The 11159-nt window shown below is 39.6% G+C and overlaps 1 long non-coding RNA gene across 1 annotated transcript; it reads left to right on the top strand.

The window, feature by feature from the left end:
• Positions 1-9488: 9488 nt before the first annotated feature.
• On the top strand, positions 9489-10307 carry LOC129763628 (uncharacterized). Its single transcript, XR_008740996.1, has 3 exons — positions 9489-9621; positions 9686-9857; positions 9965-10307. It is a non-coding gene; the product is annotated as an uncharacterized LOC129763628 (long non-coding RNA).
• Positions 10308-11159: the final 852 nt, after the last annotated feature.

Genomic DNA, 11159 nt, shown 5'->3' with positions numbered 1-11159 from the left:
CCTTTCCTTTTCAATCCACCCCCCCCCCCCACTCCGTCCCTTTCCCTTTGTTCTAGAGCTTGGTTCTACGATGCTTCGTCGCCGCTTTGGTACTAATTAATAACAATACAATTACGTTACAGCTTATATTAAACATCTTATATGGCATAGGATCCTTTCCTGCCTTCGTCCGGTTTTACATCTGAGCAGACAGGTCCGCTGAATATGGTTTTTTCTTCTTTTTCCACCAGTCTCCTCAAGACTGGTGCTCAATGGCTCTTCTCAGAGCTAGAGGCGAATGAACTGAAAAGTTTAAACCCTCTTAAAGCCAAAAAGAAGAAGAAGAAGAAATATATTCATTACGATTTGTTCGCTCGTTGGATTCACATGCAGGTGTTTCTAACAAACACGAAGGCACCGAAGACTAGTAGAATAGTGCAAAAGCCGCCAAAAAGTTCGGCACGGCGCAGAAGAATATCTCGGAAACCGACAAGAAGAAGGAGAAGGAAGCAAACGCTAAAAAGGGTCCTTTTCAGGTCCACAAAATCATCTTTAATCTAAAGAGTTTATTGTTTTGTTATCACTCGATATCTCCATCTTGTTCGGTTAAACCTTCCTGTTTAGCGAGTGCGTTTGCCACTCGCCACAGTTGGAAAATTTCTTCTCATCCAGCTTGGGACATGTTGTACTGTAAATTACATTTAATGCGACTTGCCGAAGCACCACTCAGTGTCGCATTGGAGATGATTTTAACCTGTAATTGAACATTTGCGATGACAGTGGTACAGCTTTCACAGTTGGAAAATTTCTTCCCATCCAGCTTGGGACATGTTGGGTCATAATTTGGACCCCCATAGAGTTTACAAAAATCCAAAATTATTAGAAAAAAAAACCATTTCGAACGCCATCGATGCTGCCTTGTTCTGGATTTGCCACCAAAGCAGTTTGTATGAAGAACAAACTTTTATCTTCTGCTCGTCACTCGCTGAAACTGCCTATTCTTGTCTAGATGTCCACCGAACCGAATGTGGTCTGTTCTGAATGCGGATTTTCTTATCGTCGCGAACAGCTTTGCCAGCCAACTCGATCACTTCGGCGGCTGAAACTATATAACGCCGACTAGGTGGACTGGAGCACTGGTACTAACGCGCTCGGCATAGGGATTTTGCCTTTCCCTTCACTTTTCCTCCTTTGTCATGTCCAGACATGGCTGCTTGTGTTGGTTTGTTGATATGTTGTGATGCGAAACGATGTGGTGTATGATTTGGATGAGAATGATCGTTACGGCAGCGGAGCGGGGATTTTTAAGCTGACTGGCTGGCTCGAGAATTACGCATGTGTGAGACTGCGACCAATGTTTCGTTCATATTTTTTCTTTTTCCTTTCCAATCGGGTTCATTGTATTTCGCTGCTGCTCTGGTTGCCCGTTTTGGTCGGTACGATATAAGGAGCACAAAATGCACCAATCAAAAATGGGCACATAGTGCATTTGGACAATGCTTGATATTTCACAATTATTCAATTATTTATCTCAAGAAAAATGAAATGTTATTCGTTATGATAGATGCGTAGATATATTTCCTATCAATTGATGCAAAAACCTTTGCGATCTATTGAGAAATGCTCGAGTTATAAGCGTTCCAAATCTTGCATTTTTACCTACTTGTTCAGTGCCTAGATTTTCATTTCACCCCCTATATCTTCCGGTTAGACGTAGTCCTACGTCAAAAAACTTTCCAGCTTCGATATAGTAGCGGAGGACGGACAATGTGTGTCCTTCTCTTACAAATAATCGACGAGGAATGTGAGGCGTTGATTGAAATATCTCCATCGAATCCACAAAGTTCGATTATGTCCAGGCGAAAGGTAGGTCCTGCCGACATCCATTCTGGCTCTTCCTCGTTTGCTGTATCTTGGTGTCGTTGTTCATTTGCACTTATGTAGTTTTTCACGGTACCATGTTAGTTTCGGTTGCTGAACTCGTAATTGCAACGGAACCTTGTTGCGAAATTTGACACAATAGGGTCATCTATGGCTACCGGACAGCGGTTGCAGAGCAGGGATTTTCTCAATGCCAACAGCTGACTAGTCATATAGCGAATAGGGCGGACACACGGGTTGCATGCCTGATATAATGATAGCCGGCAATCTGCAATGTAGAATAGCCGGATATTGTTCCTTTAGCGGAAGTTTATCTGCATTCAACAATTTCAAATTATTCAGAGTACAAATCGTCTGCACATGTTTACAGAAATCTCACCTGCTTTATATCTCGTTTATATCTGAGACTTAGGTTTATATTAAACTGCACAAATCAAAACTACAAAAATAAACTCCAACGTTCAGATAACTCTGTATCATAAATTGAACAGGGGTACGACTAAAACGTCAAATCCCTCATATTGCCAGTGTACCCCAATATTGCTGCGGTTTACTGACATTTTGGTTCAATCAATTACTGTTGTTTACAACTCGGTCCGATTATATAGTCGAATAGTGGCTAACTTTAAACTCCATGTTAAATGTGAACACCTCCATGTGAAACCGAAATATGAAAATCGCTCATGCAGTTAGAATAAAGCAGCACATTTTTCGATTTCAATCCTCGTAAATGATATGTTGATAAACAAATGACGCCAAATTGATTTTGATTTTGGGTAGCCTATATCCAATTGATGTCTAACCCCGGAAATTGAACACGTTCGATACGTAAACACCTCCTGATTGTCAACGATGTCGATAATGTAGTACACCAATAACTTGATCTAGTACGACTGTAAATTGAAAAGACGATGAATGGCTCGTACGAAAACAAGGATGGGATTTGCGTACGTATCCTATTCGTTCGACAACTATGATAAGGGTGAATAACTCAGATTGGAAACATATTTGTTGTGTTTGATAGTTTAGACACTAAGTAAAAACCTTTTTCATTGAAATATTGGTGAAAATACATTGCAAATTTCTGATTGTCAGTTTGACATGTGGTACAGTGTACAACCAAAGTATGTCTGTCATGGTACGAGAGTACCTGCACAACGCTGTACTCTTACAGCGCAAGTACAGCTGTATGACTGTCCCTGGTATTACGGAATTTCCGATTCGTTTAGTATGTAAATCGCCAAAATCCGTTCGCGACAAAAATAGTTATATACGTTAACTCTATTTCATAAAAAAGTGACCTGTTTTCTGATTTGACACTCTTAATGAAAGACGTAGTTCTACGTCAAAAACAGAAAGTGGGTTATATCTATGCTATAACCGCAAGGGTGACGTAGGACTATGGTTGATTTAGTAATCATTTGTTTGAAGTTGAATCTTAATCCATTCTGAATGAATGAATAAATTAATATTGGGGGACTTCGAAAACGAGAGCGTTACGTTGGAGGCACAAGGTTTTATGCATCCAATATTGGATACGAAAATATTCTACTGATGGGGAAGAATAATCTTCAGAAGCTTTCCTGTTAACTGCACTTGACTGACAAATCACAAAACCAAATGTATTTGGTCGCAGTATTATATAGATAGAAAGAATTAAAATAAACTCTTTCGCTTGAATGTAATTTTAAATTCCCAGAGGAACTGGCAGATTATTTTGTAGCAACGATCACTTCTTTCTGGATTCTGCTCGATAACCAGCAAACGAAAATAGTTGCGCGCGTGCATGTGTGTATGTGTGGCGACTGCTCCGATGCCTCAAGCGGAACCAATTTTCGATGCTGTTACTCTCTTGGTCGCCTTTTTCACAAATCAAAATGTAGTCGGTCACAGTATTATATGAATAGAAAACATTAAAATACACTCTTTCGCTTGAATGTAATTTTCAATTCCAAGGGGAACTGGCAGATTATTTTTCAGTAACGATCACTGCTTTCCAGATTCTTTTCGATAACCAGCAAACGAAAAGAGTTTCGTGCGTGTATGTGTGTGTGTGGGGGCTGCTCCGATTTATCAAATGGAACCAATTTTCGATGCTGGTATTCTCTTGGTCATCTTCTCTCCTCCTCTTGATAGATCGGCTCTTCTGCGCTCCATAACAGTTCGAAACATACTGAATGCGTTTCAGGTCAGTTCAGGTCAGGTTTTGTATTATAGAGACATTAAACTTCTTCAGTTCATTCGTCTCTAGCCTTGAGAAAACTTTACCCTACTCCTTCACTACACCTCCACCCTCATATTTACACTGAGAGGAATAGTTAGTAAATACGACGAAGTTTTTGATAAATGTTACCAATTCTATAGTCATTTTCTACCCTTGGTCATCTCTCAGGCTAATTAATTGGAATGCCTGCTCTCTCAAGAGTAAGGTAATCGAATTCAATGGCTTCTTAGTGACAAACAGCATCGACGTAGCTATTACCGAGACGCATCTTAAACCGAATATTAACCTTCGGGTTCCGAATTATCGTCTATTGAGAATGGATCGTACTAGTTCTGGTGGAAAAGGTGTTGCCGTAGCCTTATTACATCAGATATCGACTTTTGCCGTGCCTGAAACTCAACATCATCGAAGCTATGGGAGCGGAAATCACAAATCATTGGGCCTTTTATCGTGATTGCGGTCTACTATCCCAAACAGACGTCAATCAGAGATGGCTCGGCGTTGCTTCTTAAAAACGATATCATCAAGCTAACACGAAGGCAGTCGAAATACCTCATCGGCGGGGACATTAATGCTCGACATTAGTACTGGGGAAACCAAAAGGAAGAATCAAAATGGAGTGACTCTAAATGATGATCTACAGTGTGGGCACTACAGGATTCTTAGTCCAGCAACCCCCACTCGCATTTCTCGTTCTGGAGTACATTCCATAATTGATTTCTTCATTACCAACATGGATCGCTACATCGGTGATCCTATTGCCCTTAACGAGTTGAGTTCGGATCACTTGAATTGGGAGTGAATGTTGTAGTCAGGAGGTCACAATGTAGACAGGACTATCATCGTGCGAATTGGGTGGACTTCCAGCAGCTTATTGACAACAACATTGATCTCGATCAGCCTCTTGAATCTCCTGAAGATATCGAAGCAACAGACAGCTCTATTCAAGCTGCAGTTATTAAGGCTCGTCAAAACCACATCCCAGAAACGATTCAGGTGAGTGACTTTGTTCAAATTGGTTCCATTACTAAACATTTGATTAGGCTTCGGAACCAATATCGAAGGCAGTACCAACGTACTGGTATTCGACGGAGGAAACGACAGTATAATCAGTTAACCAAGGTTATCCAGACCAGAATGATTGATCTCCGTAACAAAAAAAATCGCAAAAGATATTAGTGAACGTCCGAATAACTCCAAGCCATTTTGGAGGCTCACTAAAATTCTCAAGACCAAGTCTAATCCTATTCCTCCTCTTCTTCAACCTGATAATTCAGAACGATTGATAACACCTGCCGAAAAGGCTAATGAAATTGGCAACCATTTCGCTAGTTCACACAATCTTGGCCAGAACATTACAAGTAAGGGCTATTGGCAATATCCATTCTGCACCTCAAGAGAATGAAATCATCTCGACTGAAGAGGTTATCTCCGTTATGCACTCGTTGAAGAATATGAAGGCCCCCGGCTTCGATAGTATATTTAACATTGAGTTGAAGCATCTCAGTAACAACTTATATGAAATTATGACATTCAATATCTTTTCAATATGTACACTTCAGATATTCCCGCACTCCCATCTGATGGGAAACTGTCATTATTTGCAGTTGACACTGCCATCTTTTACAAGGGCAAAAGTATCACAGAACTAAGATCTAAACTTCAAAGAGGATTAGACGCGTTGTATGGATATTTCAATGATTGGAAAACATGCATAAATGCAGCAAAGACACAAGACACCAAGACACCCTTATTCTCATTTACGGCCGTATCCGTATATTCATTCGTCGGATACGATACGTCGTCAAAGAAAAAGCTATCCTCATTTATACCAGGGACAGACATACAGCCGTACTTGCGTTGTACGTGTACAGCGTTGTACATGTACCATCGTACCATGACAGACATACTTTGGTTGTACATTGTACCGTATGTCAAACTGACAATCAGATATTGACGTAGGACTACGTCTTTCATTTCTATACCGGGGTGTAAAATCAAAGTTTCGAAAACGAAAGCGTTACGCCGGAGACCGAGATTTTGAGCGTTAATAGCTCCTAAACAACTGAACGAAATGGTATGATAAACACTTCATTCGAAAGATAAAATGTCTACGCGTTATATACTTGTTACTTTTTGATCCAAAAACTTGTTTCAATAGTCTTAAAATTGCTTTCAAAACAGGCTATTGAAATCACCAATCGGTATATAAGCGAGCGGCGCTCGGGAATCCACTCAGTTCTAATTGAACAGCGATTGGAGCATGTTGTCGCTGTTGCGGTGAAGCTCTTTATTTATCATGAAAGCGCGGATGAACGGTGTCACCAAGAGCATGTTTGTGCACCCTAGGCCAGAAGGGAATCTATCAGGAGGAGAGTGATGCCACAAACGGTTCCCTGGGAAGACATCGCTACACACACATACACGCGCGGCTATTAACAGGTGGTTATCGAGTTGGCATTAACCACTGGTGGGCTTCCAGTATCGTGGAAATATCTAATCGTTACTGAAAATAATCTGCCAGTTCCTCTGGGAATTTTCAAAATATATTCATGTGAAAGAGTTTAATTGAATGTTTTCTATCCATGTTACACTGTGACCAAATATGTTTCAATCAAGTGCTATTAACAGGTGGTTATCGAGTTGGCATTAACCACTGGTGGGCTTCCAGTATCGAGGAAAATGTGGAAATATCTAATCGTTACTGAAAATAATCTGCCAGTTCCTTTGGGAATTTTCAAAATATATTCATGTGAAAGAGTTTAATTGAATGTTTTCTATCCATGTTACACTGTGGCCAAATATGTTTCAATCAATTGCTATTAACAGGTGGTTATCGAGTTGGCATTAACCACTGGTGGGCTTCCAGTATCGAGGAAAATGTGGAAATATCTAATCGTTACTGAAAATAATCTGCCAGTTCCTTTGGGAATTTTCAAAATATATTCATGTGAAAGAGTTTAATTGAATGTTTTCTATCCATGTAACACTGTGACCAAATACATTTGGTTTTGTGGTTTTTCAATCAATCGCAATTAACAGGATAGCTTCAGAAGATTATTCTTCCCCATCAGTAGGATATTTCCGTATCCAATATTGTATGCGCCCGCAATCGATTATTGCTCAGTCGCCGAAAGTTCCGAGCTCAGAGAGTTCATTCCCCTCTAGTTTGCCTTCCAAATTGCCATCGTAAACCACACCTTCTCTCGATTCAATCACACACAAAAAGCATACTTAAGCGATATTCTGGTGGTGAGACACATTCATTTTTCGTGAGGACATCGACAAGACAACATCGTTGCCTAACGTGCTGGAGGAGGTGGATGGCGAAGGATCGACACATACACGCGCAGAACTCTTTCCGTTAGGATGCCATTCAGCATCGAGAAAGTTCCGGAAAGATCTAATCATTGCTGGAAAATAATCTGCCAGTTCCTTTGGGAATTTTCAAAATATATTCATGTGAAAGAGTTTATTTTAATGTTTTCTATCCATGTAACACTGTGACCAAATACATTAGGTTTTGTGATTTTTCAATCAATCGCAATCAACAGGATAGCTTCTGAAGATTATTCTTCCCCATCAGTAGGATATTTCCGTATCCAATATTGGATGCATAAAACCTTGTGCCTCCAACGTAACGCTCTCGTTTTCGAAGTTCTCCAAATATTCATTCATTCAGAATGAATTCAGATTCAACTTCATACAAATGATCTCTAAATCAACGATAGTCCTACGTCACCCTTGCGGTTATACCATAGATATAACCCACTTCCTGTTTTTTTCCAATTTCCACCACATATTTCAATGAAAAAGGTTTTTGACGTGGGACTACGTCTAACCGGAATATATGGAGGGTAAAATGAAAACCTAAACACAGAACATGCAGGAAAAAATGAAAGATTTCGAATGCTTATAGCTCGAACATTTCGTACTGGATAGGAGAGATGTTTGCATCACTTGATAGGGAATATTTCTACGCATCTATCGCAACTAACAAAATGTTGTTTTTCATTAGATAAACAATTGAATAACTGTAAAATATTAGGCGTTATCTAAACGCCCTAACTGCATCGTTTTGATTGGCCCGATTTACGGTTTCCCTAACACAGCCATCAAAACCAAGCAGCCTTGGGGAAATCGGCATTGCAAATACATGAAAGTAGGGGGACTTTTGTTCTCATCGAAAAATGTTCCCTAACACAGACTTTAAAACCAAGCAGCGAAATCGGCATTGCAAGCACACGAAAGAGCCTAGAGGCGAGTGAACTGAAAAGTTTAAACCCTCTTAAAGCCAAAAAGAAGAAAAAGAACACACGAAAGTAGGGGGAGCTTTTATTCCCACCGAAATGTGTTCCCTAATAGAGATTTCTAAACCAAGGTGCCTGGAGAAATCGGTATTTCAAATTCATGCAAGTCGGGGGTATTTTTGTTCCGACTGGAATGTGTTTCCCTAACACAGACTTCAAATCCATGAAGCGTGGGGAAATCGGCATTGCGAATTCATACAAATCGGGGGTATTTTTGTTCCGATTGAAATGTGTTTCCCTAACACAGACTTCAAAACCGAGGTTTCTGGGGAAATCGGCTCTGCAAATAAATGCAAACTGCGAGTACTTTTGTCCTCGCTTGCCTTTGTGCAGAGTGGAATATGTCTGTCCTAACATGATCTTCTAAACTTAGGAACCTGGGAAAATCGTGCAGCCACTAGAAGCGAATGAACTTCCCAGTTTCAAGCAAATTCGAGATTCGAGAAGTATGTACACTTTTGGGATGTAACCTTCAGAGGGAAATGTAAAATAAAATAATCGTTTGATAATTTTTTTTTGTCTTTATTGGAAAGATTTTCAGCCTTAGGCTGGTTCATCAAACGTTTGATAATTCTTCCGTACATATATTTTGTTCTAGTCATCATACCAAACGTAAAAGGTCCGTCATTAAATTTACTTGTAACGAAGAACAATCAATCACAATAAATGAATTGACTTTACACGGCATTTGTTCATTTTTTTCACTCACAGAGCAAATATATTGAACTCAATTGAATTTGGAAACTGTTTCATTCAATCAAGAATTTAATCAATACAAACGAATGATTGCTAAGCTAAGGTAGTTCCACGTGAACCTTGCGGTTATATCATAGATATAACCCACTAATTTTTATTTAGTGTCTAAACTATCAAACACAACAAAAAAGTTTCCAATCTGAGTTATTAACTTAAAAGAAAGTCAATGAAAAGAACGTTTATCAAGTGATTTGATTCTGCTTGTTCATGCTACCTGTAGGGTTCATAATAATTAATGCACTATTCCCATCTACACAACTTCTATGAATCTTGACAGTTGAGGAGATTCATACCTGCAAGCGTTGGTACCTTGGTGGAGGGAACTTGACAGATAGAAAGGGACACAGAAGGTCAGATAAAAACCGAGAAGCGCACTGAGAAGCTGCAATATTGGAGCAGAGTGAAAAACGGATAAATTTACCGAGATAAGCTCAACAATTGGCGACGAGGAATTAAAAAAAAAAACCTACAGTAAGTTCCATTAGTTTAAATGACTAAATATTTTACGGTTTTATGTATTTTTTTTTTGCGCTAGAGAATGCGGATGTTTGCGGATAGAAAAAAATAGAAAATGGTGGATTTTTTGACGTAGGACTACGTCTTTCATTTCTATACCGGAGTGTAAAATCAAAGTTTCGAAAACGAAAGCGTTACGCCGGAGACCGAGATTTTGAGCGTTAATAGCTCCTAAACAACTGAACGAAATGGTATGATAAACACTTCATTCGAAAGATAAAATGTCTACGCGTTATATACTTGTTACTTTTTAATCCAAAAACTTGTTTCAATAGTCTTAAAATTGCTTTCAAAACAGGCTATTGAAATCACCAATCGGTATATAAGCGAGCGGCGCTCGGAAATCCACTCAGTTCTAATTGAACAGCGATTGGAGCATGTTGTCGCTGTTGCGGTGAAGCTCTTTATTTATCATGAAAGCGCGGATGAAAGGTGTCACCAAGAGCCTGTTTGTGCACCCTAGGCCAGAAGGGAATCTATCAGGAGGAGAGTGATGCCACAAACGGTTCCCTGGGAAGACATCGCTACACACACATACACGCGCGGCTATTAACAGGTGGTTATCGAGTTGGCATTAACCACTGGTGGGCTTCCAGTATCGAGAAAAATGTGGAAATATCTAATCGTTACTGAAAATAATCTGCCAGTTCCTCTGGGAATTTTCAAAATATATTCATGTGAAAGAGTTTAATTGAATGTTTTCTATCCATGTTACACTGTGACCAAATATGTTTCAATCAAGTGTTATTAACAGGTGGTTATCGAGTTGGCATTAACCAATGGAGGGCTTCCAGTATCGAGGAAAATGTGGAAATATCTAATCGTTACTGAAAATAATCTGCTAGTTCCTCTAGGAATTTTCAAAATATATTCATGTGACAGAGTTTAATTGAATGTTTTCTATCCATGTAACACTGTGACCAAATACATTTGGTTTTGTGGTTTTTCAATCAATCGCAATTAACAGGATAGCTTCAGAAGATTATTCTTCCCCATCAGTAGGATATTTCCGTATCCAATATTGTATGCGCCCGCAATCGATTATTGCTCAGTCGCCGAAAGTTCCGAAGTCAGAGAGTTCATTCCCCTCTAGTTTGCCTTCCAAATTGCCATCGTAAACCACACCTTCTCTCGATTCAATCACACACAAAAAGCATACTTAAGCGATATTCTGGTGGTGAGACACATTCATTTTTCGTGAGGACATCGACAATACAACATCGTTGCCTAACGTGCTGGAGGAGGTGGACGGCGAAGGATCGACACATACACGCGCAGAACTCTTTCCGTTAGGATGCCATTCAGCATCGAGAAAGTTCCGGAAAGATCTAATCATTGCTGGAAAATAATCTGCCAGTTCCTTTGGGAATTTTCAAAATATATTCATGTGAAAGAGTTTAATTGAATGTTTTCTATCCATGTAACACTGTGACCAAATATGTTTCAATCAAGTGCTATTAACAGGTGGTTATCGAGTTGGCATTAACCACTGG

This window comes from Toxorhynchites rutilus, chromosome 1 (assembly GCF_029784135.1).
Source record: "Toxorhynchites rutilus septentrionalis strain SRP chromosome 1, ASM2978413v1, whole genome shotgun sequence".
Classification (NCBI taxonomy): domain Eukaryota; kingdom Metazoa; phylum Arthropoda; class Insecta; order Diptera; family Culicidae; genus Toxorhynchites; species Toxorhynchites rutilus.
The sequence above is the reverse complement of the archived record's forward strand: the minus strand, read 5'-3'. Positions and strand labels throughout refer to the sequence as shown.